This window comes from Pygoscelis adeliae, unplaced genomic scaffold (assembly GCF_000699105.1).
Source record: "Pygoscelis adeliae isolate BGI_AS28 unplaced genomic scaffold, ASM69910v1 Scaffold209, whole genome shotgun sequence".
In the NCBI taxonomy this organism is placed as follows: domain Eukaryota; kingdom Metazoa; phylum Chordata; class Aves; order Sphenisciformes; family Spheniscidae; genus Pygoscelis; species Pygoscelis adeliae.
In genome coordinates this window covers 2,155,665-2,173,530 of record NW_008825538.1, presented here as the reverse complement: position 1 = coordinate 2,173,530, position 17,866 = coordinate 2,155,665, and positions in this window count along the sequence as shown.

Here is a 17,866-nt window from a genome sequence, read left to right as displayed (position 1 = left end):
TCTCCCTCGAGATTTGAGTTAAAAATATTAATAAAACTGTGAGTCAGATGAGGGTAGTGCTTATGGATGACTTCTGAATACTTAAAAATTAATCTAATTTCAAAAGAAAAGAAAAAAAAAACATTTTGAGGAATCAGCTGTCCCCAATCACTACAGTAAACATTACACTACAGAATATTTCATTAGTTGGTCTTATTCACTACTTGATGTATTTTTCACTCTCTTTCCTACCATAATCAGAAATCTTTCTGTCCCTCTCTGCCCTTCTCCCTATTCATCTAAAAATATGAACAGCTTAATATTATTTTGTTTTTTTTTTTTAATTCCCCGAAGCTTTAAAATGATGCTATATATTCTTCAATAGCCATCTCCACAGAGGAATATGGCAGCTGTTCAACAGCTCAGAGTGCCACACCACATGACATTTAAGGGCAGAAGGAGCTATACTTGAAATTACCCAGTAGATTTGTAGTCAGTGAACAAAGCTTTTCAAACTGGAAGCTAGCCAGGACAACGAAGCTAATCATCTTCCTTTTGCAAAACATACCATGTGTCCTTTGATAACCATAAGTGATTAGAAATATAATTTTGCCTGTCATGAAAGAAGCATTACTCCATACTACCAGGGTCAGTAGTGATACAGAGGGTACGCTGCTGCATAATGAACTGCGAACAGGCTCAGAGGTTTTCTCCTTCTTCTATGCAAGTACAAAGCTATCCAGATGGGCTTTTGCTTGAGATCTGATGAAATCATAGCCCCCAAGAAGTATGGCTCTGAGGCACAGAAATGCTGTGAGATTAGTAGGTAAGAAGGAATATCTTTTAATGCCCTTTTTTATGCCAGTGTTACGACTGAGGCTGGTTAGAAGCTGGCAGAGGCTTTAGACATTTACAGGCAAGTTAAGCCTAAACCTGCAAATTCAGAAGAATTCATACATAAATGAATAGAACAGAACAGAACAGAACAGAACAGAACAGAACAGAACAGAATAGTTAAATAGTTAATAGTTAAATTTTGGTAGTGTCTGATGCTCTATAAAAAAGATTTTTTTCTTCTCTGATGTACACAAAGTAGCAAATAAATAAACTTTGAAGCTGATTTTATATGGCTTTCTTTGTCACTTCACTGTGTCAATGAGCAATTTTATCACAAATCTCAAGATATCTGATGTGTTTCTTAAAGTCTCCTGAGCAATTACGTGGGAATCTCAGCTTTAAGAAGAGGTTTCTTCCCCTCTTGCCCATCTCATTCTTTTACAACTGATTTTCATAATCTTCTTTTTACAGTATATTTTTCCAAAATATAAATAAAACTTGAGTCTTGGGAAGAATACTAGTGCTGTCTTGAGTCAATTGTATCACAAGTCTTATGTCAGTCCAAAGAGCGTATTTACTGTGCTTGCACAGAATATTTACGTGCTCTATGTGCAATGTGTCTGGTCTCACTGCTCATATGGCATAGAGTCTCATTTTGTTTGTCTCCATGCAAATATTGGGAAAATATCACAGTATTATTAAACCTTTTTTACAAAGGGCTATGGATCAGTTCTTTCTATTTCCAAAATGTTGCTTCCCAGTTATTCTGAAATTGCTGAGCTTGGAGACTTTTTCTGCAGGGCATCACCACCAGTGAAAGCAGTAGAAATAGCCTGCTACTTTCCTTTTTCCCATATCCTTGGAGATACAGACCATCCTACCCCAGCCTAACTCCTCCCTTCACTCAGACCTTTCCAGAGTCCCACAATCTCTGCCTAACTGCACCAGAACTCACACTTTGTTTGTAGAGAGTAGGACTACCACTAAGTGAGAGGAAGGAAGAAAAGAAACATGACTTTTGTCACTTTACACTTCTCATGGGAGGACAAGAAGAATGAGAAAGTGAGAAGCAAATAATAAAGCAGAGCAGGCCTAGTTTGGACCACACAAGGTGACAGAAAACTAGGTATCAGACTCATGCATATCATGTTCAATGATAACCAATTTTGGCATCATATCCCAAACAATTTTTGTTCAATTTGGTGTTTTAAATCATGATATTAACATATTACTTTTATGTTATTCACCAGACATACCATATACACAGTAAACTGGATCCTCCTCAATTGTTACCTATGCACATGCAGTGCTTATGGTCAATTCAACTCCTGTGATAACCCTAGAAGAAATCTTGGTTAATGGTTTTATTTATAGAAGGTTTTTCATTTTCCTCATATAAGAGAAAGATGACCAGCAACAGGAGTAATCATTCTCTGACTCTTAATTTTGGTATCTAGATTAGAGACAATCTTCCGAAAGCAGTTGATAGAGGGACATTGCACTGAACTAAGACTCCTAGAAGCCCTAAAAATTGTTCTGTGGCATATAAAATATTTTGAATGTGCCCCAACCTTGCATCCTTTCCCCTGAAACTGAACCCAATTGCCCAGATGTCTGCTAGCACCTCAGAATTACACTGCACTACAGACAGGACAAATGCTTTTACTATATATTTCACTGCAAAATTCTCTATTGACATCCAGAAGAAACTCTAAGGATAACCAGGTGAGACTATTAGGCTCTTTGAGATTAATGGTATAAAGCCAAGAAAGTGGGTTAGGTTTATGTTCAATATTTATAGAGCAGATAATTTAACAGTACTTCGTCCTTCCTCATGTAAGCTTTTGCAGGTTCTCACCACGGCAACAGGATTTTGTATTTTACTGAATTGGGATGGGTGGGATTTGCCTTCATTGCTTCACTTCAGAAGCACCAGCTTAAGCAAGATTCTTGCATTGCTTTATAATGCAGGAAACAGGCTTAGAAATATCACAAAGGTTTCAGCTGTTTATTAACTCCTTATTCTAGTAATTGTAAAAAGCCCTCCTGAGTACATCCATACAGATAAACACAAATTTCAGACTCTCTCTTGAGGTCCAAACACTTCATTTACTGATTAGTTACTAGCAGAATCGGTCTATTAGCAAGAAGACTTTCACCAGGTGAGCAGTGAGTCTATTTAAACTCTGACAGGATCTTACAAATATTTAGCATTTGTGTGGAATGAAACAAGTGAAAGAAAAAACTAACCTTACTGTATGAATTAATAGGTTGTGTATGTTCCTGTTAAGAATCGCAATGTATGATACACACACACACACACACAGAGCGTTACAGCACCGTGGCCTTGGTCGTATTCTCATTGCCATCTCTTTTTGTACACCCTGCTTGTAATTCCTGTTTGTTTTAATAAAATCAAGCACTCAAACTCATCACATTTTTCTCCCAAACAGCCTCTTTCCATTTCCTCTGATAAGTCTTAAATAAATTCTGTTGCTCAAACTGGTAACCTAGAAAACACCTCCAACCCTTCACTCACCCAGCTCTCACACTGAGTTCCTCTCAAATGTTCTTTCCTGCCCAAAAGCATGTAGATCTAAGCCATGTTCTGGGCTTTGATAACTAAAAGTGGTCTCCTCCTCCAATTGATTTCCAAAGGGTTATTATGCTCCCATTTCATTTGCACTGACTTACAGGACACCTTTTCTCTTTTGATCCAAAACTCAACCACTAAAATTCACATTATTGATCTTGTCCATTTTCCATTTCCTACACTTTTATTTTGTTATGGCTTTGTACTCTTTTTCAGTCAACCTTTTTGCCCTGCTTTTATCAAGTGTATTCTAAGAACTGCAGGTGGAATTTTTATAACGTGTTTGGGTTTTTTTTTAATGAATTTTTGGCATTCAGTTTTGATAGCCTTCACAGATAGCTTTTGCTTTATGTGATGTCTCAGCTATCACTAAACATCTTCAATATAAAATTCTGTGCCTTGCAGAATATCAATCATTTTTAGAGATGATTAAAAAATGGAAAAGACTACATTGAAAATTTTCCCCCTTGTCTTTCAGTTTCAAATTTTCAGTAGTAGTTTCATCAGAATTCTGAATTGATATATATTTCAAAGAGCTCACTATTTGTTTCCCACTGAAAGAGTCCCAGTGTTTCTCTGATTCCATAGGAGAATTTAACAAAATTAATGTGATTGACCAGAATTTGAAAAGTCAAAATCAAAACCAATTCTTAAATGTATGAAATCAAGAAAAATTAGTTTGCAAGCAAAATGTGCTGGAAATTTTGGGTTCACCATACTCTTTAGAGTATCTTCATTTTTACTAGCACTTCTGGAATTATTTTGGGAGACAGCTATTTTTAGAAGGTCAGAAATCTACTTACAATTACTATCAGTTATGCAACACTTATAAACATCTACATAAATCAAATTGTGACAGAATCTTACAAGGGACATGTACTTAAAATACACTAAAAACAATATTATCTTTTTAATCAAGAGAAAGGGAGAAACTGGCATCAGAAAGTTGCATTTAGCCACTAAAGCTGAAGCTTACACATTTAAAAACTGTCATTTTTTCCCTGATGCTAAAGGAATGTCTAAGTTTATCCATCAACCTTACAGTGCCCACCTCTGGTTTATTAATGTTTCCAAGGAGGTCTCTGCTGAATGCCATGTGACTGGCAACCTGTTGGACAACACAACCTGTTGTGAGATTGTAGTTTAAGTTCAACTGACTTTCTGAGCTCAAAACATTGATGCAGGTGAGAAGTCATCATCAGTGACACACACAATATCTTTTATTGAATCTGACACACACAATATCTTTTATTGAATCAAAGGAGAACTACGTCTTAGGCCCTTAAGCACCTCATTTGGATTCTCACAGGCTTTAGGTTGGAACAAAGCTACAGAACAAAAAGGTTGCCTAAATTAGAACAGGAAATGAGGATTTCTGCAGGGGTGCTCTGAACATTCACTTCCAAGAAAGAACCTTTAGAAGCCTTAAGCCTCCAGGGTGTCTTTGGAGAGATTGACCCAGGACAGAGGCACCTGGCACAGACAGCATGCAAGGAAGAGTTCTCCAACTGGTGAACGTAGTGACAGCTATCCTCTGAAGTTGTGCTGTCGTTCTTCCTCTTCTTACAGTTTTATAATCATGATCTTGCCTTCTTTCTTTTTTTTTTCCCCAGGACAAACATCTTGCTCTCCGTTTTAAGCATATGTCCTATAGCTTCGGATGCCAGGTTCTCCTGGAGCAGAAGAGCTCCCACTTGACTACCTACTGCTTCTTTCTGGCATGGGGCAGGTAGTGGAGTGACTTACTTCTGGGTATTTCCAAGTCCTCTTTAAGAAGTGCCCTTCACTTTAATCTTGTTTAGTTTTGGTTCTTCAAGTGATTTGGTGGAAACATTTTGTAAATTATCATCCATCCTGCCAGGTTGTTCAGTAAAAAATAAAAAAAGAGAGAGAAGGTGTGAAAAACTTTTTTTTCAATATCTTCAAAACTATTTTGCTAACTGAAAGTAACTTTTCATTAATTACTGTAAATATTTAAAAGAAATCAGTGCAAGATATTTAAATAGTATGTTGATGTTTTACTTTGGACAAATAAGTTTTATTTCCTAATGGTAATAAGAATTGATTTTTTTAGCTAACATTTTTAAAGATGTTAACATCTGACACATTCAAGAATCAAATGGTTCTGTTTATTATAAATGGAATGTATTGTGTTTTTTCTAATTTGTGTTTATTATTTCTTCCTAAGAAATTATTAATTCAGAAAAATACTGTATATATTGTCTTGTGTAGAATGACCCCACATTTAGATGGGAAGATTTAATTTATAACAAATGGGGGCAGATGATTCATGGGTCAAGCATGAGTCAATTTTGAGTGTGGGTTTTTTTAGTTTTTTTTTTTTTAACGTGTGTTCAATGGGAAAAATATTTTCAAATACATGCATTGTTTTCAGTCAGGCCATTTGGGACCCAGCTGACTTACCTTTAAATTTAACTAGGTGAGGACAAATCCAACCTGACTAGCTGACATTTATATCATACATATCCGGCTGAAGGAGCCATCCTAGGCCACCTATTTAGTTAATTAACAGAAATAGGTCATTTAGGTCATTATTCATCTGACCAAGTATTGACTTAGTCTTTCAGATAAAATTAGGGACACCCTCAAAAGTATTTGTCAGGGACATTTCATGAAATGAAACCTGCCTCGAGTTTCAGTTGAAATTCTTCACTATTCCATGGGTTAAAGTGCTTTAGGTGTAATAGTCCATTAAGTCTCATGAAGGGAGAAAAAGGTAGCAAAACAGTGTCCCCTAAAAAAATTATATATGGGGAAAAGTGTGAGAAGAAAGCCATTAGATGCTTGGGCTACAGTAGTATGTCTTTTTCTAGTTAGGAACAAAGGAATGCTATATCTAGATAGATAGCAGTCCTTTAATTTCCTTTTTATTTTTTGTCTTATTGCGCTTTCTGACTCCCTGTTGCCTCAGAACCAGTTCTCTGCCCTGTAGCCAGTCACAAAATGCTTGAGAGTCCTTCACCTTTTCTGGCTTCTGCTCCTTTGGTAGCATCAGCATTGGTAGGTCTATGAATAACATGCACGATTAAATGTGCACAGGGCTGTGCTGAGCTGTGCTCTACTTTTCTAATTGGAAAAAATGGCACACACTCTTTAAAGGGGTAAAATATAAAAATAACACCTGATTGTTAAGCATACGAAATAACTTTTCTTTAGCCTTCGGAATCCCAATTAATTTTTTGTGATACATATAAAGTTCACACTTGTCCTTGAGGTGATGTAAAAGTAGCCTAACTCTGATATTATATACTCTATAATTTGAGAAACAGAAGGTGATAATATAAAAAATAAAAAGGCTCCTAAAACCATGCAAGAGAGCTGCAATTAGGGATCTAGAAGAAACTAGCATTGCCATTTTCAAACTACTAAAAGCTTCACTTTACAACCTCCGTTATTATTTTTTTACATTTTTCTGTGGAAGTAAAAAAATATTCCTCAAAACCGTGAAGAACACTGACAATTAATTTTGCAGAACTGTGAACCAGATTGTGTTGTTGCTTTGAGGGTAGTCACCTTTCCTTTCTTCTCCCCAAACCTGCGCTATACTATCAGTGTTTTCTTTCTCTCCCTTCTGTAATAAAAAGGAAACACTGTGTGTATCCCTGTGTTAAAGTGCAGCAGAACCTTACAGGTTTGTAATGTGGCTCATACTCACAGAAGAAGAAAAGGTTTTTACCTTACCTAGCAATTCTAAATCTGGTTAATATCAACTAAGGAGTAGGACCTTGGCATGGCCATGGATGCATTGGAGGTGAGATTTCTCAGGGACACTTGTGCACCTCAGAGCATATTGCATTTCCCCCTGTGTAGTCTGTACAGAACTATGTGTTAGCATCGGAAAAGAAACTGTACTCAAAGTAACCATGGCAACGCTAACATAGATGCACTGTGGATAGTACATGTTACAACATGCAAATCTGAAAGGAAAGAGATAATGCTCTAAATTTCCTGTTGGCCCGAGCAGCTTCAAGCAAGGACACCCAAACCCAAACCCATATCCTGAGAGATCTGTCCTCATCCTCCTGAAGACTGCTAGAGAAACCACCCTCCTTCTTCCTTTCAATTTTGCTTAAGGGCATTGGTTAAATTTGATAAAAGCAGCTATAATTCTGTGACAGTCATGAGTTATAATCATCATCCATGGGCATCAACACAGTCTTTGCTTTAAGTAAAGCTCTATATTTAAGTTTCCCTGTTTACTGAGCCAGGTTGCTTGCTTCAGAATAAGGTATGAGCAAAAGTAAAGGCAATATGAACAATCAGGGAGTTTGATATCAAGAAATCCAGTGGCAAATCACAACATAGTCCTATAGAAGGACAAGGTCAAATGTATAATGGTTACAATGTGAAAGACATGAAAAATCCATCATATTCCTGTAACAAATACTTAATCTCTTAAAAGAACAGAGCGTGAATTTAGGAACCAGTTCTGGCTGCGTGTATTTTGATTGACCAGAGCTTATGAGAAGACGTTAGTCTTGTTAATAATGCCTTATTAATAGCAAACCTGTCTATCCAACCCCATGTAGGGCTACCATATGTCCAGCAAGATCTGTACTTGCCATCTTTTTCTCTCTAGAAATGTAAGTATTTTGGCTAGTTTTCTGGGATTTCCAGGCATCTGGCAGCTCATATGGGCAAACAGACCCAGCTGAGCTGCAGATATCAGAGGTTCTGGACATGTATAGATGAATTTTATGGCACATGCCTAGTAAAACCCTGATGGAAATATGACAGGTCTAATCTATGTGGATCTCTTATCCTGTGAACAGTTTCAGTTAAGAAAACATACGGTAGCTAAAGTAAAAGCAAAATATGACCTTCATGAAAGATAGTTAAGAAATATGTCACTGATGGGCTTCACGAGTATAGGCATTGCAGAGAACAAGGCTAGGTGGAAAGAGTTAATGGACCTGAGCTGTGCAAGACCCAAGGCAGCCTAGGTAGCTGCCATAAGTAGAAGAATCAAAGACACTGAGTGCATTCAGTCAGATAAATCTGGGGCCTACTGATGAGAAGATAACTGCCGTTACAAAGCCCTGTGCTCTCTTGGGTAGGATAACATGGTAAAGGAAGGATGGGCAACTTGCTGCCTTTGAACTACGTGCAGCTTGAGGGCAGTTCAAGTACATCCTCCGTGTTCCAGCTATGCAATGATCTCTGCAGGAAACAGCTGGTATGAGGGGAGACACTACCGAATAATGCGGGTACCCAGATGAAGTAAAACCGCAGGAACTATTGAGACTCATAGAGCTGAATCACCCTTAGATTTAACAGCATATTCAGATCAGCCTGGTGGGAATTCTGGAAAGGTTTTGTTGCCTCCCACCTCTGAACTGGTTTGTGTCATGCCCTTCCCTTTAGCTCTCCAAGAGGTACGTTATATGCCTCATGGTAAGATTTTGGGTTGCAGCTCATAAAGCCAGGAAGGTTGGTCAATGCAATGGCAGAAAGCACACTCTTGCTGAACTCAAAAGCAAATCAAATACAAAGCAAGTGGCAGAGAAACACTGCAAGTAGCTCAGAAATGCCTTTCAGGCTAGGAGTTTAGCAGGAATAACGCAACCTCCTTTTTAGGCAGTAATGCGGAATAATAAAACCAGCAGTGCTTAAGGCCATGTGACTAGTCTGCATGCAGGAGAATTACCTAGATAATTCAAAATTGACACTGAGGCATAAGCAGACTACAGTCCAAAGAGAGAATATGGGAAAATATTTGCTTACAGCACAACACTGTCATTGGCAGTATCAATAAAGTGAAAATGAGTCATGTGGCTACTGCTTTAGAAGAAAGAAGGCATTAAGCTGCACTCTGTAAAGTGAAAACAATAAAGCTGTTAAAACCACTGGTCTCCAAAGAAAATAAGTGGTTGGAAGAAGAAGGCAAAAACTTATTACAGTAAAAATGCCGGAATAATGAAACCTTTCACACAATACTCCATTATAATAGTGTGTGTCAAGCAGTCCATAGCATCCTGAAATTATAAGTAAAAAGGAGGAATAACGCAGGTCTGATGCGATAAAGGGAGAGAGGAGACAGGGATTTAAGTGAATGGCAGACAATTGAGGACTGACCCAATAAATGGTACAGAATCTGATCATGGAAATACATGTTGGATGCTGAAACCACAGATGAGGAATATTGTAGCTGGGATCCCAAAAGGTTTTCCATAGCACCCATTGAGGATAGAGACAAAAGACAGTTGAATTGTGAAAAAGCAGCTGCAATCACTAGCAGACATTATCACTTCACCTGCAGGAAACACATTATTCCACATAACGCTTAAAGATGTAAACTCCTAGTGGGATGGCTAGGATGTGTCCTTATTGTGTTACTAAGTGGAAAACATTAATAAAAGTATGTCCCGACTCCTTTGGTTTACAGCAGTATTTTAGGCAGGCACTGTTCTGTCGGGAGATGTCTAGGGAGAGATGCTCAAACATGTCCTACAAGTGGTGAGACGTATCCCCATGGTGATTTGTGCTGATACTATGGGGAAAACCTGGGGTGGCTCACCACCTACTCAGATCTCCTGACTTTTTTAATTTGAACTTTATGCTACAGAGGTGTGTAGGCATGAGGAAGTTGGGGAAGGGGAGGAGGAATTGCCTCTGCTTCAGGATAAGGGTCAAAGCAATGACATTATGTGATGGTGTGAGGAAATGAGGAGAGGTGTAAGGAAAGCTGGAAAAACATTTCGGCACTGTTTTACTGCATTAGCTACTGTGAAAAGAGCACGCAAATTTAAGAAGCCACCAAAGCAGCAATAGTAATAATTATAATAGTAATAATAACCTGTTTTATTTACCCTGTCTGTGTGGACCTTCACTCCTGACAAACCAAGGCAACACAGGAATGAGATTTTGAAATATGCTTCCAAGGATACAAAGCAAGAATGAGCTGAAGATACTAACACAGTAAATGTGGAAATAGTTCTGGAACCTTAGGGGAATCAAAGTAATAGAAAAAATAATATTACAGGAATTGCACATTGTTTACGGGCGGGGGGGAGGAAACCAATCACATAGTGGTTTGAAAACACTATTACAGTTGAGACTGCAGGGAAACTAAGGCTGATATAGCATTTCATTATGAAACATGATTTTAGTATTAAATATCCCATCTAGCTGTAAGATAGTTGTCAGCCAAGAGCAGTTCATTGGAAAAAATAAAGCAACTCACAGACATTCTTGTTTGTGAGGAATATGACAATCTGAGTTCCAGCAAGGCTAAAAGCAGAAGGCTGTAGGTCACACAGCGCTGGGCTGTGCATTGCAATGGTGAGGAATGGGCTGGGCTGGATGCAAGATGAGCTGTAACGATGCCATAATTCAGAAATACCCACTTAATCACTGTTCTTTAGTATAATTCACCCTGCATTGGCTATAATTTTGCAGCTTGTGGGCAAGGCAGGGAACAGACACAATCCACTTCATGGGCTCATTTCACCCTTTCTCTTTCATAGAGTAAGGACAAACCTCTTCTTCTCTTCCTCTCCCCCGCTTTCGCCCTCCCTCCTCCCCCTCTCTCTCTCTCTTAAAGTACTATTTTTAATAGACATTATTTGGTTAGGATTTTTTTTTTCAGGAAATGTTTCGATGAGTATGAACTATTTTGGAGGGAGTTCAATAACTACACACTGTTGCAGATCAGGGTTTGCATTCGCATGATGCTCCATATCTCAAACTTCAGTTACATATGTCATAGCTTTATTTTATTCCAAGCTTACTTATTTATTCCAATAGCTGTTTTTCAGATAAGAACAGTGAATATTTTTCTAGCTTTCTTGTCACTCAAAACCAACCTAATGATCTTCCAAAAATGGAGACTATGCATACAACTATCAGTATTAAAAGTACTGACTGCTCATTTGAACCAACGGATCAGTACCTTTAGCCATCCTTATTCCTTGAGTGATATGTCCTCAGCATCTGTGACCGAGCCATGAGGTAATTGAAGTCACATAGCCTTTTTCTAAAAGGCCTTATTTACTTAAAAATCAGATCTTAATCCTCATTGCTACCAGGAGTCTGCCTAGTTAGACTCTAAATATTATAGTATAGTCATAATATAATGATGGACTAAATGTTATTGCTAATCCAGGTCTGAACCTTCTCAGGGATTACAGTTTTTAGAATAGTGGAGAGTTAAAAGTCTCTGTGGCTAATTGAGATTCTGAGTGGAAGATATCATATAGAAAATACCAATTTAAGCATATTAGGAAAGTAAGATTGTTACCACTTCTTCATATTGGAGTGTTTTATATACTATTTTATGAAAAATCTATGTTTTATTTGTCTGTTCAATTCTCTATGGCTCCACAACACATAACCGATTGCATTCCAGATCTTGCTTATATCATACTTTTAAAAATTATTTACTTTTCCTTCTAGAAATATTTAACCGTAAATTAGAAAATGGATACAACTTTCAGTGGAAATTTCAAAAAGAACTATAGCTTTTCTTATACAGGACCTGACAAAAAAATTTAAATGGGTTTCATTAATAACACCAGTCAATGAGAAGGAACACACTCTAGTAGTTTCATTGACTTTGTAACAACTACAACGAAGTCATTAAAACAGCTGAAATTTAATTGGGAAATAGAAGAACTTCAGACACATTGGTATGTATATATACACCTGTGGGTCCCTGTCGTTGTATATGCACACATACACATGTACAGAGAAAAGTTTTCCATCTACTTACTCAAGAACAAAGTTCCCAGCCTAACCAAACGTCTCTGTGGCTGCAAGCATGCCGGACTGACCTACTGAAGGAAGGTTGTAGTCAAGCAGGCAGCACATTCACGCTAATGAATGAACTACAAGCTGCCGGTATTCTTTCTCCTCATGGGATATGAAACTTTCAAACACTGTTTTCTTCTTTGATCTCTTGTCCCATTCCAACACCACCTCTACCAGATGTTTATGTGCGTTTAATTTTTGCCTTTTTCATTTTCTTACTTTCCTTTCCCCCCCTGTTTTCCAGGTCCCTGTTCTCTTTCTTTTTTTTACCTTATTTTTTTTTAATGTAAAGTACACTGTGAGCAGTCATTTTGCATGTAGACTTCACCGTGAAAATGCACATATAAGGAGTGAAAATATAGCAAGAACAGTTTTACAAAAATAGTGATGTATCGATACCTTTCTTGACACACATTCTCACCTTACCTCCTCTGAATCAAAGGTTGTATTCAGACTACTTCCAAGGGAAGCTTTCCATATCTTGTGTCTCTGGATTTCGTCACTTAGCCCATCAGTATATTTTAACAGCACTCTGAAAAGAGGAAATAGAGGCAGACTCTTTCAGAATATCTTAACAGATGTACATTGGCTTACCTTCATCAAAACTAATGTGACTACAGTAATTTTTCATCAAATTTGCAGCCATTTACGTCCTTCTGAACAAGATAGGGCTTTATAGACTTATTTTCAAATGAGATATATAATTATGGTCTGTACCATTTTCCTGGAATATTCTTAGGCCCATTGCTGCAGTGGTAGGGTAACAGTACTGAAGAGGTTTCAAATTCCTGGTAGGGAAAAACTCATGTCTATTGTGAGAACCAGCAAAATCCTCTTGGCACTGCTGCTGAGGCCACATGCCTAATCTTTATGTGGAGCCTGTGTTCTTGGGGGAAAAAAAATAAATCCTTAATTTGCACAAGTGGGACATACAAAAGTCTTCAGGCTTTGACATGAGCTGTGTAGTCTCAGTACTCTGCATGGCTAGTATAGTTTGGCTAGTGTTGTGGCGAAGTTTCTGGTCCCAGCCAATGCGGAAGAGTTCTAGTACCATATCTCAGACCTCATCTTGCATGAAAGGAGTGTCATCTCCTGATCCCTTCCAGCCTCCACCTGTGCAGACCCCCAAATACTGAGACTCTGTAATGACAAAATAGGTTTGCTGGTTAGGAATCCTATCATCTGAGGAGTTTGCCTTCCTCCAAACCCTCCATGGACTTCATCTCACCATAGGCAGGTACCCAGTTTTATTTAACAGACAAATTATCTGACACTCTTTTCTGTATTTAGTGAATTGAGATAAAAACCAGTGCACAGCAGACAACTTAGATCTCAAGTACCTGATTCAACCTCTAGCAGTGTCTCTCCCTCTCTTCACTGAGAGAAGAAGGACAAGGGGAAAATACTCTTGGTTAAGTACCTTAGTTAGGTGCAATGAATCTGGCTCTTGCTGTTCCCATTGTTTTCCCCATGGAGTCTCCTGCCATACTCTTCAACCTCAACGTTCAGCCTTTCATGCCTTTGACCATATCAAAATAAACCCACAAAACTTTAAATCGCCTGGGCATCAGGAGTAATCTGGTTAATAACGAAAACTAAAGGAGAGGTTCAGAACAGAAAGTTATTTTAATATAGTGTCGTGGTTTAACCTCAGTCGGCAACTAAGCCCCACGCAGCCGCTCGCTCACTCCCCCCCACCTGGTGGGATGGGGGAGAGAATTGGAAGAGCACAAGTGAGAAAAACTCGTGGGTTGAGATAAAAACAGTTTAGTAATTGAAATAAAATGATAATAATAATAATACACAAAGCAAGTGATGCACAATGCAATTGCTCACCACCCACCGACCGATGCCCAGCCAGGCCCCGAGCAGCGGCCCCCCTGGCCAGCTTTCCCCCAGTTTATGTACTGAGCATGACGTCCCATGGTATGGAATGTTTCTTTGGCCAGTTGGGCTGTGCCCCCTCCCAGCTTCTTGTGCACCTCCAGCCTTCTCAGTCGGTAGAGCATGGGAAGCTGAAAAGTCCTTGGTTAGTGTAAGCATTGCTTAGCAACAACTAAAACATCGGTGTGCTATCAACATTTTTCTAATCATAAATCCAAAACACAGCACTGTACCAACTACTAAGAGGGAAATTAACTGTATCCCTGCCGAAACAAGGACGTATAGCTTCATTTTGCATAGCATTTTCCAAGGGGCACTTTAAATTTAAGAAAATCTGGACTAGAATGGAATCAAGTCATTTAAAACTGCTTGAATGATATACAATTCTGCTTTTGAAGTTTTAGATAAAGACAGGAGTTGTATGAGTGATATGCAGCAACCAATTTTAGTTGATTAATTTTGCTCTCTTTCCTGTTGGTGCTCGGTGAATATTTATTCATTATGTGAAATTACTCACAAATGCCTTCAGTGAATAATTCTTGGTTTGCAGATGCTTTGCAAATAGTTCATAGCAGATATTTGTCATTTTTCTCTTTTTTGATGGGGTTTGTAAGCATGGAACATTTTTTCTATTCCTTAGCAGTTTGATTTATATAGCAAACCAACACAACAGGAATTGCATATTTTCCATGATGCTCTCTGAAATCCACTTTAGTGAATTTAGTGAATATTGAAGTTTGAATGTTTTGTTGGGCAGAATTCTCATGAGTAATAACTGAGCTCGTAGATCTCTGCAGGAAAAAAATATGCAAGAATAACATGCTTTGATAGACTCTGAGTCTGGGGCAGGTGGTTGACTCTAGAGGTCCCTTCTAACTTAAATTATTTTATGATTCTAATGATGAATGCTTTCAAACCCAAATGAGTCCCTTTATTTGTTTTCCCCCATTCTTCCCTACTGAAATGAGAGGTGGGTTCATCTCCGCACCTCCAGACATCAAAAAATTAAGTATTATGTCCAAACTCATCGTCTATGCTCTCTTTACAATAAATATAAAGGTTTATTTCTTTCAGCTGTCTTGGACCCCTATGTGAAAATGTGGTAAATTTACACTTTTGGGGTACCTGCGATATTCCACTGACTGACAAGGGAACCTACCTATTAGCTGCCTTTTAGATATGTAAAGTTAAACAAAATTATTTCTGTACAAAGTTCAAAGGCTCAATAATACAGAAAAGGGTCAGAACAGCATGTGGGGACATTAAAATAACTTTGAAAACAATATTAACAGTAATGGGGAAAAGTTTAATTCCACAAAATGGTAGGCACATGAACTAAGAAAACCATGTCAGTGATAAGCTGGGAGCTCAGCAATTGAAAGGAATGGAAAAAGAAACATCTGGCTGCATTAGCTGGTCAGATTGCTAGTAGCTACAAAAGCAATATGGAAGAAATACCGTGGATAAAGAAGATAAAATAATTTCACTAGAGGCAAAGTATCAATGTGAACCTACAAAGTCCAAGTGCACTGCATAGAGTTATGGTTGCACTAATCCAAGAAAGATCAAACTGGAAAAGGACTAGGACAATGAGGGAGATATAGAATTTACTTCCAAAAGTTATTACAAGATCTGGCTTGTTTAGTTTAATAGCAAAGAAGGTAAGAAATGAGAAAACTGATCTCTATGTATGCATGGAATAGGGGCATAAAAAACAAGGAGTGTGAAAACTGCTTAAATGAAAGGATAATGTTAGAAGATGGTCAAGTGGATATTAAATGGAATGGATATTCCACGTATGAATATTAAAGGAATGGAGGCTGGAAGCTAGAAACATTTTCTAATAAGTGGAGGAAGGAGTTTGAATTTGGGTCTGGAGGAGTAAAAAGCCTGACTAGCTTGGTGAAATGGATTATATGACTTGATGGTATAACCATTTCCTTCCAGTCCTGTATCTCCCTTGCGATTTTTTTAATTTAATTTTATTTTAAAGGACAGACTGAGAGTCAAAAAAGTAAGATGCAAGGTCTCAGTTTTCTCTGGAAGTCATGTTGGAATTGAGAACTGCAAACTGAGCAGTAATCATTCATTCATGAAAGTGTGTTCTACTTCAGCTTTGTCTTGTGCTACATTAAATCTCATACTCACAAGCATTTACCAGAATGTTTCACCCATGGAACAGCTGCTCAATTGCCAGAGGAAAAATACAGTCAAGAAGCTCTGAAAGAACAGTTTTCTTTTCATGAATACCATGTATGTTCAAGAATCACCAGCACTCAGTGGAATATCAACTTTCTGTAGCAGGGAAAGGGACACGGTCCCATTTAATACCTCTAAGGGTCATTTAAAACACTCCAGATATCTGACATCCTTGACTAGTGAACAGAATTAGTTTTCAGCTGTTACCTTTTATGGAAAGGTAGCTCATGTAGGCAAAAATATTTGCTTATCCTTGTATCATCCTTCCTTAACCAGTAACAATTCCTTACAGTTTAATTTCATCTTCTCCAATCAAGAAGTATCTTGTCTATTTTGCTGCTCCTGGCTCCTGCAATTATGAAGGAGGATAACTCAGGCATAGCATGTACCTTTTTATTCCGTGAATCTTATGTCTTAGACCACTTAAAGTCCATTTGCACCATTGTCTTACATTGCAGAAGTGTGGCAGAGGAGGATAATGATATGTCACCACTGCTGTAATGTATGGACTTACCCTGATTGTAAGTGGGGCCAGGCTGCTTAATAGTTAAAATGGTTAACAGTTTGTTGAGGTTCACATGCCTTTGCGAGGGATCTGAAGTTCCCTCAACTGTGTGCCATGCGTGGCTTGGAGTGCGGGTTTTGCCAGACTTCCTTTCACTCTGTGTGGATGGGTGAAGGAGATGTTCTCCTCCCATCATACTTATCACTGACTGAAGCAGGACTCAATTTTCCAGGTTTATAAACCCATCGGGTAACCCAGGCTGTCATCCTGGTTTTACTTCAGCCACCTTTCCAGTTCCCTGTTCCTGTCTTCCTAACATGAAGCCAGAGATTTTGATCAGATTTCAGCATTCACTTCTTGGTTTCCTAGGATCCTTGTCTCTTCACAGTGACATTGCAGGCAAACTTATTCTAACAGCTGGTTTTCCAGTAGTACCCTCCCCCGTAACTCCCCAAGGAAAACTACTGATTTCTCCCATTCTTCAAACCATTGGCTAGGAAAGAATGTCACAGCACTGTGGCATCCACAGTCAGGGAACAGGACTCCAGAGACACCAGATTCTGTTCCAGTGTGGATATTATTAATACACACTAATGGTTCAGTGTAGACCTAGCCAAAGAGAGAATGAAAGAGGGTGAATTGTGTCTCAGAGCTACAACAGCTTCACAGGTTACTTCTAAGGATATTCCTAAAACCATTTATATATTTTTCCCTGCTCTGTTTAAATCACAATCTGGTTGCAAAAGGAAGACCTTTGGGGCATAACAAAAATAAACCGGTAAGCATGGTGATGAAGAACTGAGTGACAAGTAAGTACACTCCTCCCAACCTGCTCGAGGGTAGGAAGGCTCTGCAGAGGGACCTGGACAGGCTGGATCGATGGGCCGAGGCCAACTGTATGAGATTCAACAAGGCCAAGTGCCGGGTCCTGCACTTTGGCCACAACAACCCCATGCAGCGCTACAGGCTTGGGGAAGAGTGGCTGGAAAGCTGCCTGGCGGAAAAGGACCTGGGGGTGTTGGTCGACAGCCGGCTGACCATGAGCCGGCAGTGTGCCCAGGCGGCCAAGAAGGCCAATGGCATCCTGGCCTGTATCAGAA